General features: G+C 44.2%; 1 protein-coding gene across 4 annotated transcripts in view; it reads right to left on the bottom strand.

Moving 5' to 3' along the window:
• The window catches only part of AGTPBP1 (ATP/GTP binding carboxypeptidase 1), a 2,604,148-nt gene that overhangs the window by 684,473 nt on the left and 1,903,125 nt on the right, over positions 1-16,550 (bottom strand). The window lies entirely within an intron of this gene.

Raw genomic sequence — 16,550 nt, 5'->3', positions numbered from 1 at the left:
ACTCCGCGCGCGCTCCGCGCTCGAGATGGGTTTTTATAGGCAGTTGGACTTTCTTTTTCCTTAAAGGGATAGGTTGGATCCCGGAAAGACACAGTCGCTGCAGCTCCTCACACCACACTCCACCAGGGACTGCCGCAGACTGAACTCTGCCCGAACTCCGCTCGCGCTCCGCGCTCGAGATGGGTTTTTATAGGCAGTTGGACTTTCTTTTTCCTTAAAGGGATAGGTTGGATCCCGGAAAGACACAGTCGCTGCAGCTCCTCACACCACACTCCACCAGGGACTGCCGCAGACTGAACTCTGCCCGAACTCCGCGCTCGAGATGGGTTTTTATAGGCAGTTGGACTTTCTTTTTCCTTAAAGGGATAGGTTGGATCCCGGAAAGACACAGTCGCTGCAGCTCCTCACACCACACTCCACCAGGGACTGCCGCAGACTGAACTCTGCCCGAACTCCGCCACTATATCTCTGGTCCCAGTTTCGCTCACAAATTTCAGCGGGTCTCCCTCTGCTGGGCTCAGACAAGGTTCTCAAGGCTCTCCCTCCACCAGGATTGAACCCCTCTCACAAAGTTCACAATCTTCAAAAAGGGTTTTGGGACTTCCAGCCCCAAAATGCACTTTCAGGATTTTGTTCCCACTTCTCAGCTTTCCAAAACTGCATTTGGCATTGGGAGTTGCAGGAGCTCAAAGGGGATAATGTTCTGAGGTCAGGGTGTCTTCTGCTGACCCTCACAGACCTGGGTTCACCTGACTGGCCCTGGGGACAGGTCTTACTGTGGGTATTGCCAGGCAACCCCAGCTACCCCTGGTCTTGCCTTCTGGAGGGAAAGCTCTCTCTCCCGAGTGCAGTCTCTCCTGGACTCACAGGGCCAGTGTCAGGGTGGTTTTCCTTTCCTCCGGGTCTCCCAGGGTCTCTGCCGCTCTTCCGTTTTCCTCTGGCTTTGTGCACCTTCCAGCATCCCCTACTTGCTACAATTGTGCTTACCTGCCCCGCCTTTTATACTGCCTGGTGGTGGTGATTTGATTCAGGTGTGCCTGGTTGTAATGGAATGCCCGTCCTCGTTAGCGGGACAAAATGGTGGTCGTACATAGGAGTCAATGGTCTAGGGATTCCTATGGGTAATCCTCATTCCTCCTTGTTGCTTCCTCTTCTTTGCAGGATTTGAAAGACAGGGTGAATGTAGGGGATTCTGGGAAATGTAGTGAGTTGCAAATTTCGGAAGAAAGTTGGCAGAATAATTATTGAAAGGTTTGTCAACAGGAAAACAGGGATTATGGGGTTTGTAGTGTTCCACTGAAGAGGAGGGAAGGTTATTGTCAGGAAGTGGGTAATGGATGTGTTGTTGTGGATAAAGGTGTTTTCTCCTGCCTTTTCTTAAAGAGAAGTACTGGGGTTGGATGGGACTGTGATGGCAATATCCCATAAATACGGAGGGGTTGTAGGGTAGGGTTATATCACATGAAAGGGGATACTGCAACTTGCCAGAGGGCGTTCCTTCTGTGTTCCCCAAGGGCCCCTTAGTGCGATGGCCCTTCCTTGGCCACCTGAACAAAGGATCCCTGGGGTCTACCAGTGAGAACACCCTCAGGTTTCTCACAAGTTCAACAAAAAAATAGGCTGGTTTCAGGTGATCTTCTCCCCAGGTATAACTAGGTCAATTCCTCCCCCCAAAAGAGTTCAATCACAAAGGGCTATTGACAAGATTCCACAGCTCTTACAGTAGTCTTTAAATGATGTACGTGATCATTTCGGATACAAAAATGTCGAATCGAAATACCGATAACGAAATAATCATGTACATCACACCCACCACCTCCTCACCATCCACCCTCCTACCATCCAAACCTACCTCTGTGGTTCAAAAAGAGGCATTTCTCAAACCCAAGTTCGGTGTGGGGTACAATCAGAGACTTTCGAAAAACCACCTGGTCATTAGCTCCTCCTAGGCTCCTCCTAGGATGCCATTGCACCCTCCAAGCTACTTAAACAAAAACCACACCCCCATCTCAATTCCTGGTTTACACCCCACCTCAGAGATCTACGCAAAGAAAAAAGAAAGGCTGAAGCACACTGGAAAAAAACACCCTCTCTTACTAATAGAATCAGCCTTTCCAGTGCCTCCTCTTCCTACAAAGAAGCCAGTTTGGCAGCTAAAAAAGACGTATACAATAGACACATTTTACAAGCTGAATCCAACACAAAAGAACTCTTTAAAATCCTTAAGGAATTAGAGTCCGCTGTATCTCCATTGGATACCTGTACCCACGACACCACATGGTGCACCAACATCCAAAAGGCACTCTTGGATAAGATCAGCATGCTCCAATCTAAAATTAATGCCAAAAAATAGCAATATCGCAGATCCAGCACTCCGCCCTCAGGCAGACAATACCACTGCATTCAAACCATTCAGCTTCTCCCCTCTCTCTACCTGGGAGGTTGAAAATATAATTAAGAAGCTTAAACCTTCCAACTGCCAAGGCAACCTTTGTCCAGCTCCCATCATTAAGGAAGCTGTTCATGACCTTGCGCCTTTTATTACCACTTTCATAAATGCTTCATTTAAATCGGGAATTGTACCTGACAAACTCAAGGATGCTTGGGTCATCCCCCTAATCAAAAAGCCTTCTCTGGACCCGAGTAACCCTTCCAATTACAGGCCTATCACTACTGTGCCCTACCTACTGAAAATTCTAGACTGTGCCGCCTACCTCCAAATTCAGGAATACCTCGAAACTAACAATCTCTTAGGTCTCAGGCAATCAGGCTTCCGCCCTAGGCATGGAACTGAAACAGCCCTGATTGATTTAAAAACACAAATAGAGGACCTTAAAGACGAGGGCAAGCTGGCGCTATTACTCCTCTTGGATCTCTCTGCAGCTTTTGATTTGGTCGATCATCAAATCTTATGTCACCACCTCAAAACAGCTGCACACTTCTCAGATACAGCCAATTCCTGGATCAAATCCTTCTTGGCCAACAGAACCATGAGGGTTTTCTCACCCTCTGCCGCGGCCGCTCCTGCTCCTGTCCCATGTGGTGTCCCTCAAGGCTCCTGCGTCTCTCCAACTTTGTACAATGTGTTCACAAAGCCACTCTTTGACATTCTTGACTATCTGGGTGTCTCGTATACCAACTATGCAGAAGACACCCAGATATTCGTCCCCCTAACTGGTGGTGATTACATCACCGACTCTAAAGCACTCAACGATGTGTACCTTGTCATTCAGGCCTGGGTGGACTTTGCCTCAATGATGAAAATACGGATTTAATCATCCTTGGGTCACACACTAAACTCTCTAAACTTGACTCTGCCTATAAAACCTTTTCTATAGATGGGAACACCATCAAAGTGTCCAATGATACGAAAACACTTGGCATTTACCTGGACTCTGCACTCTCCCTAACTAGACAAACAAATGCTGTTGTTTGTGCTTCTACATACACATGCAAACTGATCAAAGCCTGTAGACCATTCTTAACCACTGACAATTGCACAATCCTTGCGAGAACCCTCATTATGGCTAAAATTGATTACTGTACTGCACTGTACTTAGGAACCAGCCAAAAAAATATCAATAAGCTTCAAATCTCACAGAACAATGCCATACAGGCAGCCCTTAAAATCCCTAGGAGGCTCCATATTTCTGACACAAGACGCGACCTACAGTGGTTGTCTGTTACTCACCGAATCTCTCTCAAAACTCTGGCACTAACGCACAAGGCTCAGAACAATTTAGCTCCCACATACCTATCCAAGCGCTTCGCCCGACACACAGCTAATAGACCGTTGAGGGCTGCCCACTCCAACACACTCACAGTTCCCAGATACAAGCTTCAGACGGCAGGGGGTTCTAGCTTCCCTGTACTCATAGCCAAATTTTGGAACACATTACCCGCGTCACTTCGATCCGATCCCTCCTTCCTATCCTTCAAAAACAAAACTAAACTATGGCTCCACGAAATTGACGCCTCTACCTCCACTGCCTAACTAGCCCAGTTAGGTAGGATGTAGGTTTCGACATAATCACTGTTGAATCATTGTTGTGTAACCTGTTTTTCTTAACCTCAGTCGACGTAACTTGCTGACTGCACTGTTGTAACTATTTGCCCTCTACCATTGATCATGTGTTATTCGCCAAGCAAAGCTCTTTGGGTTTTTCCCATTTGTGAAATGCGTTTCTTATGTATGTAACTATCTCCTCTAAATTTTTTTCTGCTTTACTCATGTATGTAACCATCTCCTTAAAATTCGCGCCCAGATGCCACGGGGCAAGGTGCGCAATATAAATAAAATAAATACAAATACAAAAATGACCACTCCAATCTATAACCCGTCTCTTATTTCCTTGTGTTTGTTTTTCCCTTGTCTTTCCTCCTTAGGTGCCTCCTGCACCCCTTTTTGCTCTCTTGCTTTACTGTGCACACTGCATCTTGCTCCTCCTCTTTATCTTTAAGTGCCCCTGGCACCTCCCTTTTCCTTTCCTGTGCTTCTTGCACATTTGTTTCACCTTTTGGTGCTCACTTGCACTCTCCTTTTCTTTAGGGGTCTCTCGCACCCTTTGTAAGTCATCTTTCCTTTCTTCTGGCTCTCTTAGCATTTTTCTTCACTTTCCGTTCTTACGGGTCACTTGCACCCTTTCCAATCACTTTTCCATTTCTCTCCTGATTTCCACTTTATAATTCGGTCTCTTTCTACTCTGTGCTGCTTTATAATGTGTGCCTTTCTAATGCTCCGCTGCAGTCACACGCATGCTCCTGAGTTTCTCTCACTCAGCGAGCAGAGTCACGTTGACAGGCGGTTCTTCCGGGATCAGGGGGATGAGGTCAGGGTCTCACCACCTGCCCCTCAGACAACCCTGGGGCCGGCACAGGTCCCAAGGGAACAACTTAACTGGATACGTCCAGTAGGGTGCAGGCAGCTTCACTCCGGCTCCTTGGAGGGACTACTGCCTCGCCACGCTGCAGCGCCTTACAGCCCCCGGGGCCAGCATCTTGGCACACCACCCTTCTCCAGTCTTCCACTCCTGCTGCTCTCTGCTCCACGGTTCTGTGCCGGACAACATCCTCAGCTCGCTCTCTCCATGGAAAAAGACCACCCATTTTATATGGAAAAAAGTAGCCAAGTGGAGTCCGGTGTGAGTGATAATTAGTAAATGCCTGACTCTGCTTGACTATATCATGGGACAGTTGGAGTTTTTTCTATAGTTGGTTTCCCCTGCATTCCCCATATTGTTCCTATGGAACATCTTTACTGCTCTTAGTTGCCTCCTCCTCATCTCAGTATTTGTTGGAAATGGGGAGGGGGAGATGGAGTGAGTTTGAAAATGCCCCATGACAGCTGAGCGATAGGTTTTTGGGGTGGGAAGGGTCAAGGGGGAATACCATGTCTCCCCTTAGGTGTTCTCCTCCCAATCCCCTGTAACCCTCAACTCAGGTGATCCTCCCTCGCTTGTCCACCCCCAGTGTCGGGATTCAAAAGCAATGGCCCTTCCCATGCCACCTGAATAGAGGACCCGGGGGAGTAGGTGGGAGAACACCATCAGGTTTCTTACACTTCCTAGTTCATGAAATGTTCCAATGGTGCAGCTACATGTCTAGCTCAACAGAGCATTGCTCATCAAAAGAAGAACTGTAGAAGATTGTGAGTTGAATGGAGAAAATTCTGTAAATGCAGCCTGGAGCATGTGGAAGGACCAATAACTTTGTGATCGATTGGCCAAACTAGAACACAACAACTAGCCTTATTACTGGGGTTAAGCTGACAACCGCTGATGCTAATATCAGTGAACAACGAATTGTTTCTGCACGGAGCAACATAACTGAGGATCTGTATATGAGTTTGATCTGGCATGTCACAGCTGCATGTGAAGAAATGGAATGGGATGTTACCTGCTTGGAATGCCAGGATGCTGGATCTCTTGTTAAGTATTGGAACTGATTGTCAATTATGGCCGTTGGAACCTCTCCAACTGCAATGTATCAGAAAAATTAAACCTAATCACAGTAGTAGTAGGTGGCGGAATATGGTGGGATATGGGATATGGTGGTTAGATTATAGGTTTTCTTTAGCGGGAACAGTTATTTAGTGCCAATGAAAGCAGCATTTGGGTAAGTGATATATCTTGCTGAGGCTTTCACTTCAGACTACAAATATGCACAAGGACACACACCACCTACTGGTTGGCTGAAAAGAAAAGATATGGTAAGTATTGATTATAAAATACTATTTAACTAAACAACTCTTGCCACATTACTACTTAACATAATGGTCCAAACGCAACAGGTCATTAATAAAAACAGATATATACACATTATGGTAGTCGGTTATCATACCAAAAGGAATGCAATTAAATGCTGCCACATTGTGCACTACTACCAACATATTAGGTAAAGAAGGAATAAAGAATAAGCCATTTTACTCATTAGGAGCTTCCATGAGGATAATGCTTACAGTAATAATTATTTTGGTAGACTTTAGATGCTACGGTTGTACTAATAAAGGATCAGTACAAGTATATACTGTGTACAAAATACCTGAAACACATGAGAATAAAATGTTTAATCTCCATGATGCAGCTTTTAATGATATTTATGTAATAATTACTTAATAACTACTTAAATACCGAATTTGATTGCTATGATGAAAATAAATGACTAGTCATTGTATTAAGGGGCTCATCAAAGTCAATCTGCAATTACCAGGTTCCCATGAATAAAAACATCACTGTTACAGGGCATCAAATAAATTACCTTTTTTTAAATTTATTTTTATTTTTGGTTGGCTGACAAAATCAACCTTTCAAAAAACGTTTTTATCTTTCAATTCATAGTTACATATCATTTGATATCGAATTAAAACATTCACATGGATTGTTAAAAGTACGTTATTTCATTGTAACAACAAACAAGATAAAATGAGATGAAAAAATAAAAGTATAGAATTTGGTGAGAGGAAAGAGAGTGAGATTGCCAATCATCGTTTATGTAGATAGGTTGCCACTGGTTGCAGTCTTTTGTTGATTATTTTGACTACTTTTTGGTGATAGAACCATATCCAAGAACTGCACTAGGGCAATTTTAATCGACATTCTCGTAGTGGCAAAAAGAGCTTGCCAAATACCATCCCTACTATCAGTGCATGTCAAACCCATGAGATCCTTGAAATACAGTTCTTGTTCTGTCTTCAGTGCCAAACACTCTACTACCAAATGCTGTGTAGTTTCTTTATGCTTGATGTCTTTACAAAAGCGGCAAAAACGTATTCCCTTAGGTATTAGTCCTCTCCTGGCGCGTATTTCATTTGTGGGCCATAAGTTCATCCTCAGTCTCAGATATTGGTTGCGGAAATGTGAAGACGGGCAGCGTATTAAATAATCTGCCATCTGTCCTAGCCTTTTGTGGCCAAACATTAGGACATTAAATTCTCGATATGTAGTACATTTCTCTCTTGTACACACCCAGTCATATCTGTACAATTTCAGCTTGAATTTGCCTGGATTGGTTAATAATTGATCCATTGATAGATCAGCAGAGGTGATAATATCTACCACATTGTTTCTCCACATAGAAGTAAATTTGTCTCTTGATGTCAACAAATAACAAGCCACAGTACTTAATACAGTGAGCGATTCAACACCCAACATGCATTTTCTGAAAAAGGCACATATTCTCCAGGCCACCTGTGTAGCTAAGGAGACTGACCCTAATTCAAACCCCACCAAGGCCATAGGTACACAATTCGGAAGTTTCAAAATGACCCTCCAAAAATGACTTTCAATGTCTCCCATTTAGCAGGATTCCACAGCAACATAGCTACCACCCCATATGTAATAGTGGGGATCCCTTTTAGTTGGAAGAACATCAAAATATGAGAGTATGTGAACTTGCCATATTTAAAGGCTAGAATCTTAGCTTGTGAGGTTAAGTGTGTGAGTTTCAATTCAATGGTTGTCTGAAAGTTGAATTAGCAATATTACCACTAAACAGCACACCCAAATATTTATACTGCTCTACCTCCATTAAATTAAAATGTTGTAGTTTCCGTTGAAATGTGTTTGATTTCTTCCCCACATTTGCCCCGCATATGACAACTTGAGTTTTCTCCAAGTTAATCAAAAGGTTGTTTTCTTTTGCAAATTCTTCAAGTTTTGATAGCAGATTCTGCAAACCCCTAGATGTTTGTGACAACAGAACTAAATCATCTGCGTATAGCAGCCAGGCGGTAAATAAATGACCTTGTTTTGAAAAAAGATGGTTGCAAAAGAAGCACCAAAAACTGTGAAAATATGAAACCTTTCTTCCAATTATTATTTTCTTTTATCATGGACAATAATCATAGAAAAAGAAGGTAGATATACCAGACATTACTATGAGGCTGTAGCAGCTAGGGCTCCTGGGACTTTGAAAACTGACTTTGATAGACGGACCTTGACACAGGTAAGATGTACAGGACAGCCTTTTGGCAGCGAGATGCAGGACTAAAGCGGGATTTGTATTTATAGCTGGAAAAACTGGGGTTTCATGGGTATGAGAAGGCCACAGGTAGCCTTCAAGGTTACTTCTGAGATAGGATGCTTTCAGAAAGAACTATGTAACGTGATTGGAGGTTGCAGCAGATTTAATAGACATTGAAAATTGACAAATAGGAGTTTGTCCCGTGAAGCGAGGAACTATATCTTCCCAGGAGTTGCATCTTGTTTCAAGGCCAAGTGAAGCATTTCTGATTACATGCACATAGCCAGTACAAACAAATGTATAAAAAACAAATCTATTCATTGGGAGCTTGCTGCTGATTTCAGAAGTGGACATTGTTGCAGGTTATTGTATTGCAGTCGAATGCTATAAACTGACGGTCTCCTGCTATACTTTCCAAGTTGATTGTGTGGACTCTATTTTATGCTACAATCTATAGAACCAAAGCATGTTCAGAATAACAAAAAATCCTCATTAAGAGTTTGGCAGCATTTCTTGTGGAAATACCGCCAATCTCGAATACCAAAACAACACCTTGTAAATGTTAAATCCACCAGATTAGTAGTAGTTGTAAGGGAGTGGAGTCCACAGGACCCCACTGGGGAGTTGGAGCATTTTCAAAGGCTAGTAATTCCTCAATTTCTGGCAGCAATGTGGAGGAAAAGCCTCCAGCAGAATGCTGACAGTTTATCCTCTACTTACCCGACAAAGTCAGAATTTGGCAATGTGGTTAAAGTGGTGGTGGTACTGTTACTGCCACTTTCAAATTAATTTAACCAAACAGCCAAACTCAAAATGATGCCTAAAGTCTTATTTCTGCACTGAAAACTCAATCTCCCTGTCCTTCTTCTCTGCACTGCAGATGTGTGCATGTTATGGTGCAGAATGGTTCAAATCAGGCAAAGAGAGGCAATACTCTTTACAAAAGAGTGTAAATGCAGATGAAAAATGCATATTGGAAATCGGAGGATGGGCTAACACAAGGTTTTTCCCCTGTTTCTGCCAGATAAATACAAATTAAAGAGAAATATGTTTGCATCTTAAAATGACCTCTTCTCCCATATCCCCAATCCTTCCATTTCTCCTGTGTTCCTCACCTTCAATTTTATTTATTTATTGTTTGCTTGTTAGGCACTTATACAGCAAATAAATTCTGTTTCAAAGCGCCCACAGGGCTACAGGGAGGGAACATGGGATTGCAGTACAATTAAAATATACAAACAATACAGTGGGGGAAGGGACAGCCAAAACCTACTATGCCTTGTGAGTATTCAGAAACTGCAAGTGCAGCAAGGAAAAGGGCAGTGGGTAGGTAGTAGGTAGTGCTGGTGTGTCCATGCTCGAGGGTGAACCACAGATGAAGTGTGTAGTATTGTACCTATCTATTTGCACTGGGTGCACACAGTGCTGCTAGTAGAATACAGCTATGTCATATGGAATGTGATGGGACCTGAGGGTTCCAAGAACTACAGTTGGGAACACAGGATGGGAGAACCTTACTGAAAGGATGTCATCTGTTTAGCTCCCTGCCCCTTTCTATATAACTAGCCCTGTAACTCTGTAACTTATAAATAAACATACTCCTTTTATTTATACTGGTCTCCTGTGCCTTACCTGAATCCAGATGTCTTCTTACCATCCCCGATACTACAAATGGCGACGAGGATGGGATCAACAGGTGTTCGCTGGTTCCAGTTGGACTGGTTTATATATTTGCCTGTTGATCCCAAGATAAAAGGACCCACTGATAGAAAATCTGCTGACTCCTGACATGATGAATATGCTTTTGGCAGAAGTCCATGATGAGCCCAGCAGTGATGATGCCCAGCGCTGGCTTCCTATGACAGGACTTCATTTTATCCAGCGCAAGGTATAAGTCCTGCTATTTTATATTTAAATGGCAGGCAGCCGGCACGCAATGTCTGCTGTGGATCGCTTTCATTTCCAGCATAAGGTACTGTGTCATGCTGCGCGAGCAATTGCTGATGTTTTACAGCTCATGATTTAAATGCTCCTCTAACGGAGCGTTATATGCAACATGAGATAATGGCCATTACATTTATCGTCCTGCGCGCCGTTGGTCGTCACAATGCAGGGATAGTTATGTGGATTTATCCGCGCCATCGATTCTATTGTAGCTGCGCTCTTGATCTGCACAGTGAAATGACAAAGGAGATAATGATGACGTAATAAAATGGTGCGCAGTAATGGCGGTGACTAGAACGCCGATTCTCATGCAATGTTTGAAGCATTCCATTCCGGAAGAACCGTCGTTTCAATCTCGATACAAATGTAAACTTAATATCAGAGGAATGGCACTGTTAACGTGCCTGACGTCTGACGTGTGCAGAAGGTCAGCGTTGATAATACTAAACCCCGACGCAATGATGAAAGCGTAAAGATCACAGGAAACTTGGATGGAACAGAAGTTTCCCGACGCAGAACTTTGTCTCCGGTTTCAGTTGGCCGTGCTGATATGTCAAGTTTAATATAATGTGCACCGGTGAGGAACGTATTGTGAGTGCAGTGCTGTGTTTAACTGGATTACAGTCCCTCGGATATGCACTATGGAGCGTGAGGGTACTAACATTCCATGGCATGCTGGAACCGATGTACTTCTCTAATGACATTTCCCGCACCGGATGTACAGATGTAGAATGCTGACATGGAATTATTCATGTCTTTTCAAGTAAATGGCTGGTTATTGCTGCACGTTAATATTTTCCATTCCGTAATGACACGGACATTGAAGGTACTGTTTTCTTCATTTTAAAATACTGCAACCTGCAATTGATAATGCTACATGTGTAGCTCTAGCAATGTTTTCCGCATGTGTCTCCATTAACCATTCAACGTGCAATTCATGGACTATTCAACAAGTGTTTCATGGTATAGTAGTTGGTCATGTTGTGTTTGCTGCAGTTATATTTCTTCGTGCAATTCATGGACATTTAGCATTTTTGCATTTTTGTGGAATTTTAATGCACGTTTATTTCTGATGGATTTTATTATTATGATGGTTTAAGCAATTGCTAATACTGTCATGACGTATTGTTATGAAGTGGATTGTATATTGGTAAGTGGTAATATTTTAAGGGTGATGCACTTACTATATGAGGATGAGTGGGTGTATTTATGCATAACACTATATCACACCAACAACCTAACCAACAAACAACACAAAGAAAAATGTTTTTTTTCCTGCGTGTAGTGTTTAACAATATTACAGGATTTTCAGGTCTTCAAATGCTGCATTTCATATATATTTGCAATGCATATTGATATTTTAAATGTGTTATCAATCCAAAGGGGAAATATGTTCATTAATGATATATTATCCATGATGTGGATTGTAATAAGTATAATTGATTTGCCACAGAATCGTTCTGATGCCATGTTATAGTATAATATTGTGGCACAGCATCGTTCTGATGTCATGTAATACATGAGTGAAAATATTGGGTGATTTTCATGTTAAATGAGAGCCCTATGGTTAAATGTGACACAAATGTTGCGTGGTATGTATACAATTTTTTGGGCATATTACTTGAGGCATGCATATGAATATTTTACCGGTTTAGATTCCTTGGCCTAACATGTTTTTAAACCTTGGATGCTTTCATTTTTTTGGCTGCATTCAAAACAATTTTGTTTTCATAGATCTTTTGCACTTGGACTCAGATCTGATCAGTCTCTGTCGCGGTGTATTCTCTTCTCGCGCTGTTCTTTTCCAGCTCCGTTGTTTTATTGTGATCTTTGTTTTGTGAGTTTTCTTTTCTGCATTTTCCCACTTTTCATTGTTTCTTGTGGCAGGGTGTGTATGTGAATATGTGATGGCGCAAACCACAGGTGTTTCGGAGAGGAATGGTGGTGTATGTAGTTATGCAGTTATGGTTGTGAGGCAAATGTAATGTTGATAAGGATAAAATACAAGAGGTTCATATGAATGTTAGATAGTTCCTGATGGTTGCGTGAGTACGCGGTTGTGCTGGGTGTGGCAGACCCTTGTCTCCATGTGGCAGGTGGAGTGGGAGGAGATACGCTTTGATGGTTGAGAGTGTGGCAAGGAACGTATGTGCTCGCAAGTGGCAGTTGTGAGGCCCGGGAGTGACAGTCCCGGGCAGGTGGTGATTTGTGTATTTGATGTTTTGATTGTTAGTTACGTGAATGTGGATACGCTTTCTTGGTTGTGAATGTTGTATAGGTTTTACGGATGTGCAGTAGTGTGTAATTTTGAAAGCCTTTTTTAATTCTTGGTTGTGATACTTTGTTTGGTGTTCAATTGAAGAGAGGGAGTTGTGTAGTATTGTACCTATCTATTTGCACTGGGTGCACACAGTGCTGCTAGTAGAATACAGCTATGTCATATGGAATGTGATGGGACCTGAGGGTTCGAAGAACTACAGTTGGGAACACAGGATGGGAGAACCTTACTGAAAGGATGTCATCTGTTTAGCTCCCTGCCCCTTTCTATATAACTAGCCCTGTAACTCTGTAACTTATAAATAAACTTACTCCTTTTATTTATACTGGTCTCCTGTGCCTTACCTGAATCCAGATGTCTTCTTACCATCCCCGATACTACAAAGTGCAAGGTAGGGTAAGTGGTATGCAGCCAGGAGCCGCGATAGGTGGAAAAGTGCGAGTCTCCAGTGTAGGGGGTGTGATGAGGCAAGTGCTGAAGGTAGACAGAAGTTGGGAAGATTGGGTGTAAGTGGTCAGGGGCCCTGAGGAGGCACAAGGGCCGAAGACACCAATCACAGTAGCTGTGAGATTAGCAGAGGAGGAAAGAAGGGAAGGAGGAGGAAAAGAGGAAAGTCTTGATGTGCTTTCGGAACTTAAGAATGTCCTGCTCAAGACGCAGAGGGAGGGGGGAGGCTGTTCAATAGGAGGAATCCAGCTGAGGAAAGCGAACTACCTACTGCGCTCTGTTTAATGAAATGCTTTACAGACAAGGAGTTGGTGCCAGAGGAACGTAAAAGTCTAGAAGGAGAGTATTTTGTAAGAGAGAGTTGCAGATACTGGGTCAGCGGCCCCAGTCAGCCTTGTGGATGTTGCAGAGGGATTTGAATTTGATCAGTGCAGGAACTGGGAGCCAGTGGAGACTTTATAGGGCAGGAGAGACGTGGTCCCTGGGCTTAAGGCCAAGGTTAAGTCTCAGTGCTCTATTCTGGATTAGCCTAAGGGGTTGTAGAGTGGAAGAAGGTAGATTGAGGAGGAGGCTGTTGCAATAGTCAAGTCTAGAAAGAAACCGGGCTCAGGAAACAGTTGACTTCTGGAGAAAAGGGAGATTTCCTTTGAGGGAAGAGTTGAAAGTGGAACTTGTTAGCAATGTCCTGAGTGGGAAGGAGGAAGGAGAGAGAGGCGTTGATGATGATTTCAAGGTTTCTGGCTACAGAAGGAGCAGGGGAAGAGCCAAAGGTGGGAGGCCAGAGAGCAGGGAAGAGGGAGAGAGCAAGGGTCACAATCGGAAGGATCTCAGTTTTGCTGACATTGAGGCAGAGATCGTAGGAAGTGCATCAGGCCTGGATGTCAGATAGTCTGGGATGAAGGTAAGCGCAAGTAAGCAAGCAGGAAGTCTGAAAAAAATCTGAGTGTCATCTGCATAACACTGAAAGTTGGGGGAGAAGGAGGAGATGAGGAATGACAGCTGAGCAAGATAGATGTTAAGGAGCCAGGGGGAGAGGATAGATCCCTGGGGGAAATCACGTGTGGAGAAGGAAGTAGCAGAGGAGAAGATTTCCAGGATGACTTGTAAAGAGAGGTCAATTAGGAAAGAGGTCAGCCATTCCAGTGCTTGTTCCGAGAAACCAAGGGTATCGTGGAGCCTTCATATGAGGATGGAATGGTTGACAATGTCAAAGGCAGAGGAGAGATCAAGTAGGATGAGGAAATCTGGGGAGCTGGAGTCCAGGGATGCAAACAGTTCTTCACAGGTGTTCAGAAGAGCAGTTTCTGTGCCTCTGGATTCTCAGAATCCAGATTGATGATCGTGGAGACCACCGACAAGTTCAGTGTGCGAGTTGAGTTGGGGCAAAGCCAGCTTCTCCAGCAGTTTCCCCTGGAAGGGAGTGATTGAAATAGGGTGGTAATTGGATGTAGAGGTAAAGTCTGCTGAAGGTTTTTTCAGGAGCGGGCGCACAAGGGAGTGCTTGAGGGAGGAGGGGAAAGAACCAGCGGCGAAAGAGTGGTTGCGGAAATCAGCGAGTGCAGGGGCAAGGGAGCCTATGTGGTCCTTGGTGGTTCTGCACGAGCGGGGGGGGGGGCTGTTTGGAAGAAGCCTTCATAGAGCGGACAACTCTGGTAACTTCTTCAGGTGTGATGGTTGAAGTAAGAGAAGGCGGAAGGAGGAGGGTGAGTAGCCAAGGGAAGCAAGGGGGTGTGGGATGGGTTTGACGGGTCAGTAACAGGGGTGTTCAGGATGTCCTGAGTTTTGGTGTGTGGCCAGTGCTTTGCAGAGGGCCTAGGAAGGAGGAGAATGTGGAAGGGTTGGGATAGTTCCATGCAGATTTTGAAAAGTTCAGCCGTGTTATTTATTTATTTTATTTTATTTACTTATTTGAATTTATAAAGCGTGCAGCGGCCGCGGGGCATCGTGGCGCTGTTACAGGATACTTGCTTAGGCAAACAACAGTTTACATCGTGAGATACAGTGCTATGGCACTCATTTCAATGGTGAGAAACATTGTATTGGCAACAGCACGTGAATATTCATTTAAGGCATGCATAGGCTAGTGGAGGAGTTGAGTTTTTAGCGCCTTGCAGAACACTACGTGGGACGTCTCTTTCTTGAGTGCGGGCGGTAGAGCATTCCAGTTCTTCGGTGCTAGGACTGCAAAACTCGAGCCTCCTGCTTTGGATCTTTTAAAGGTTGAGACTGTGAGCTGGTTGCAGTGCTGGGCCCGCTTGGGTCTGTTTGATGTGGTATGATGAATAGTTTCTGATAGGTAGGGAGGTGCTGTGTTTGATAGGCAGGAGTGTGTGATGGAGAGGGTTTTAAAGAGAATGCGCTCTTTAACTGGAAGCCAATTGTCGTCACACCTGGCCTTGGAGATGTGCTCCCTCTTAGGGATGCGGAGGACCGCTCTGAGGGCATTGTTATGTGTGGTGTGGAGTTTCTTCATGTTTTTGGATCACGTGCCTAGGAACAGGACATTGCACTAGTCCAACCTTGCACCCACGGTAGCTCTGGCTATGGACTGGCAGTTTTTGGGGGAGAGGTAGGGTTTGACAGCGTTTATGATCTTCATTGTTAGTGCGGCCGATGAGGCGATGGTGCTAACTTACCGTGACATGGAGAGAGTGGAATCTATGTATACTCCTAGAGTTTTAGCAGCCGCTGAGGTGGTTATAGTAGTATTGTCAATGTTGAATGATGTGTATTTACTGTCCAGTTTGTTCATGACTTGTTTGGGACCCACCAGTAGTAATTCGGTCTTGTCTCCATTGAGACATCGACCATTAGCCGTCATCCAGGCCTGGATGACGGCATAGGTCTTGTTGAGTGTGGCTACATCTTGTTCGTAAGAGCCGGTAAGTGGGAGCAGGACTTGCGTATGATCGGTGTAGTTTGTATATGCTATGCCGTGATCGTCCAATTCATTGAAAAGTGGGACAGTAAAAATGTTGTAGAGGGTGGGTGATGTGTAGGATCCCTGAGGAACTCCGCAGTGGATGGGGGTGGGGGTTGCACATGCCTGGTCAGAGAATACTCTCATGAGTCTTCCTTCCAAGAAGGAGGCGATCCAGGACGTGGCTTGCTGGGAAAAGTGGGCTGCATCCTTGAGGTGTCTACAGAGAGTATTGTGATCTACAAGATTGAACGTTGCAGACAGATCTAGGAGCAGGAGCAGTGCTGGTTTCCCTTTATCCATGGCTTGCTCTATCTGAATTTTTAGATCGACTAGAGCAGTCTCAGTACTGTGGCGTGGCAGGAAACCCGATTGCCTCTTACCCAGGATGATGTTGTCTTCCAGGAAGTGTTGGATCTGGAGGTATGCAGCCTTGTCTAATATCTTGAGCAAGAAAGGGACAGTGGTTATGGGTCTGTAGTTATTTGGTAGGTCTGGATT

The sequence above is a fragment of the Ambystoma mexicanum genome, chromosome 6p (assembly GCF_040938575.1).
Source record: "Ambystoma mexicanum isolate Mex_15411 chromosome 6p, UKY_AmexF1_1, whole genome shotgun sequence".
NCBI lineage: Eukaryota > Metazoa > Chordata > Amphibia > Caudata > Ambystomatidae > Ambystoma > Ambystoma mexicanum.
Note: the sequence above shows the minus strand (reverse complement) of the source record. Positions and strands in the feature narration are given on the sequence as shown.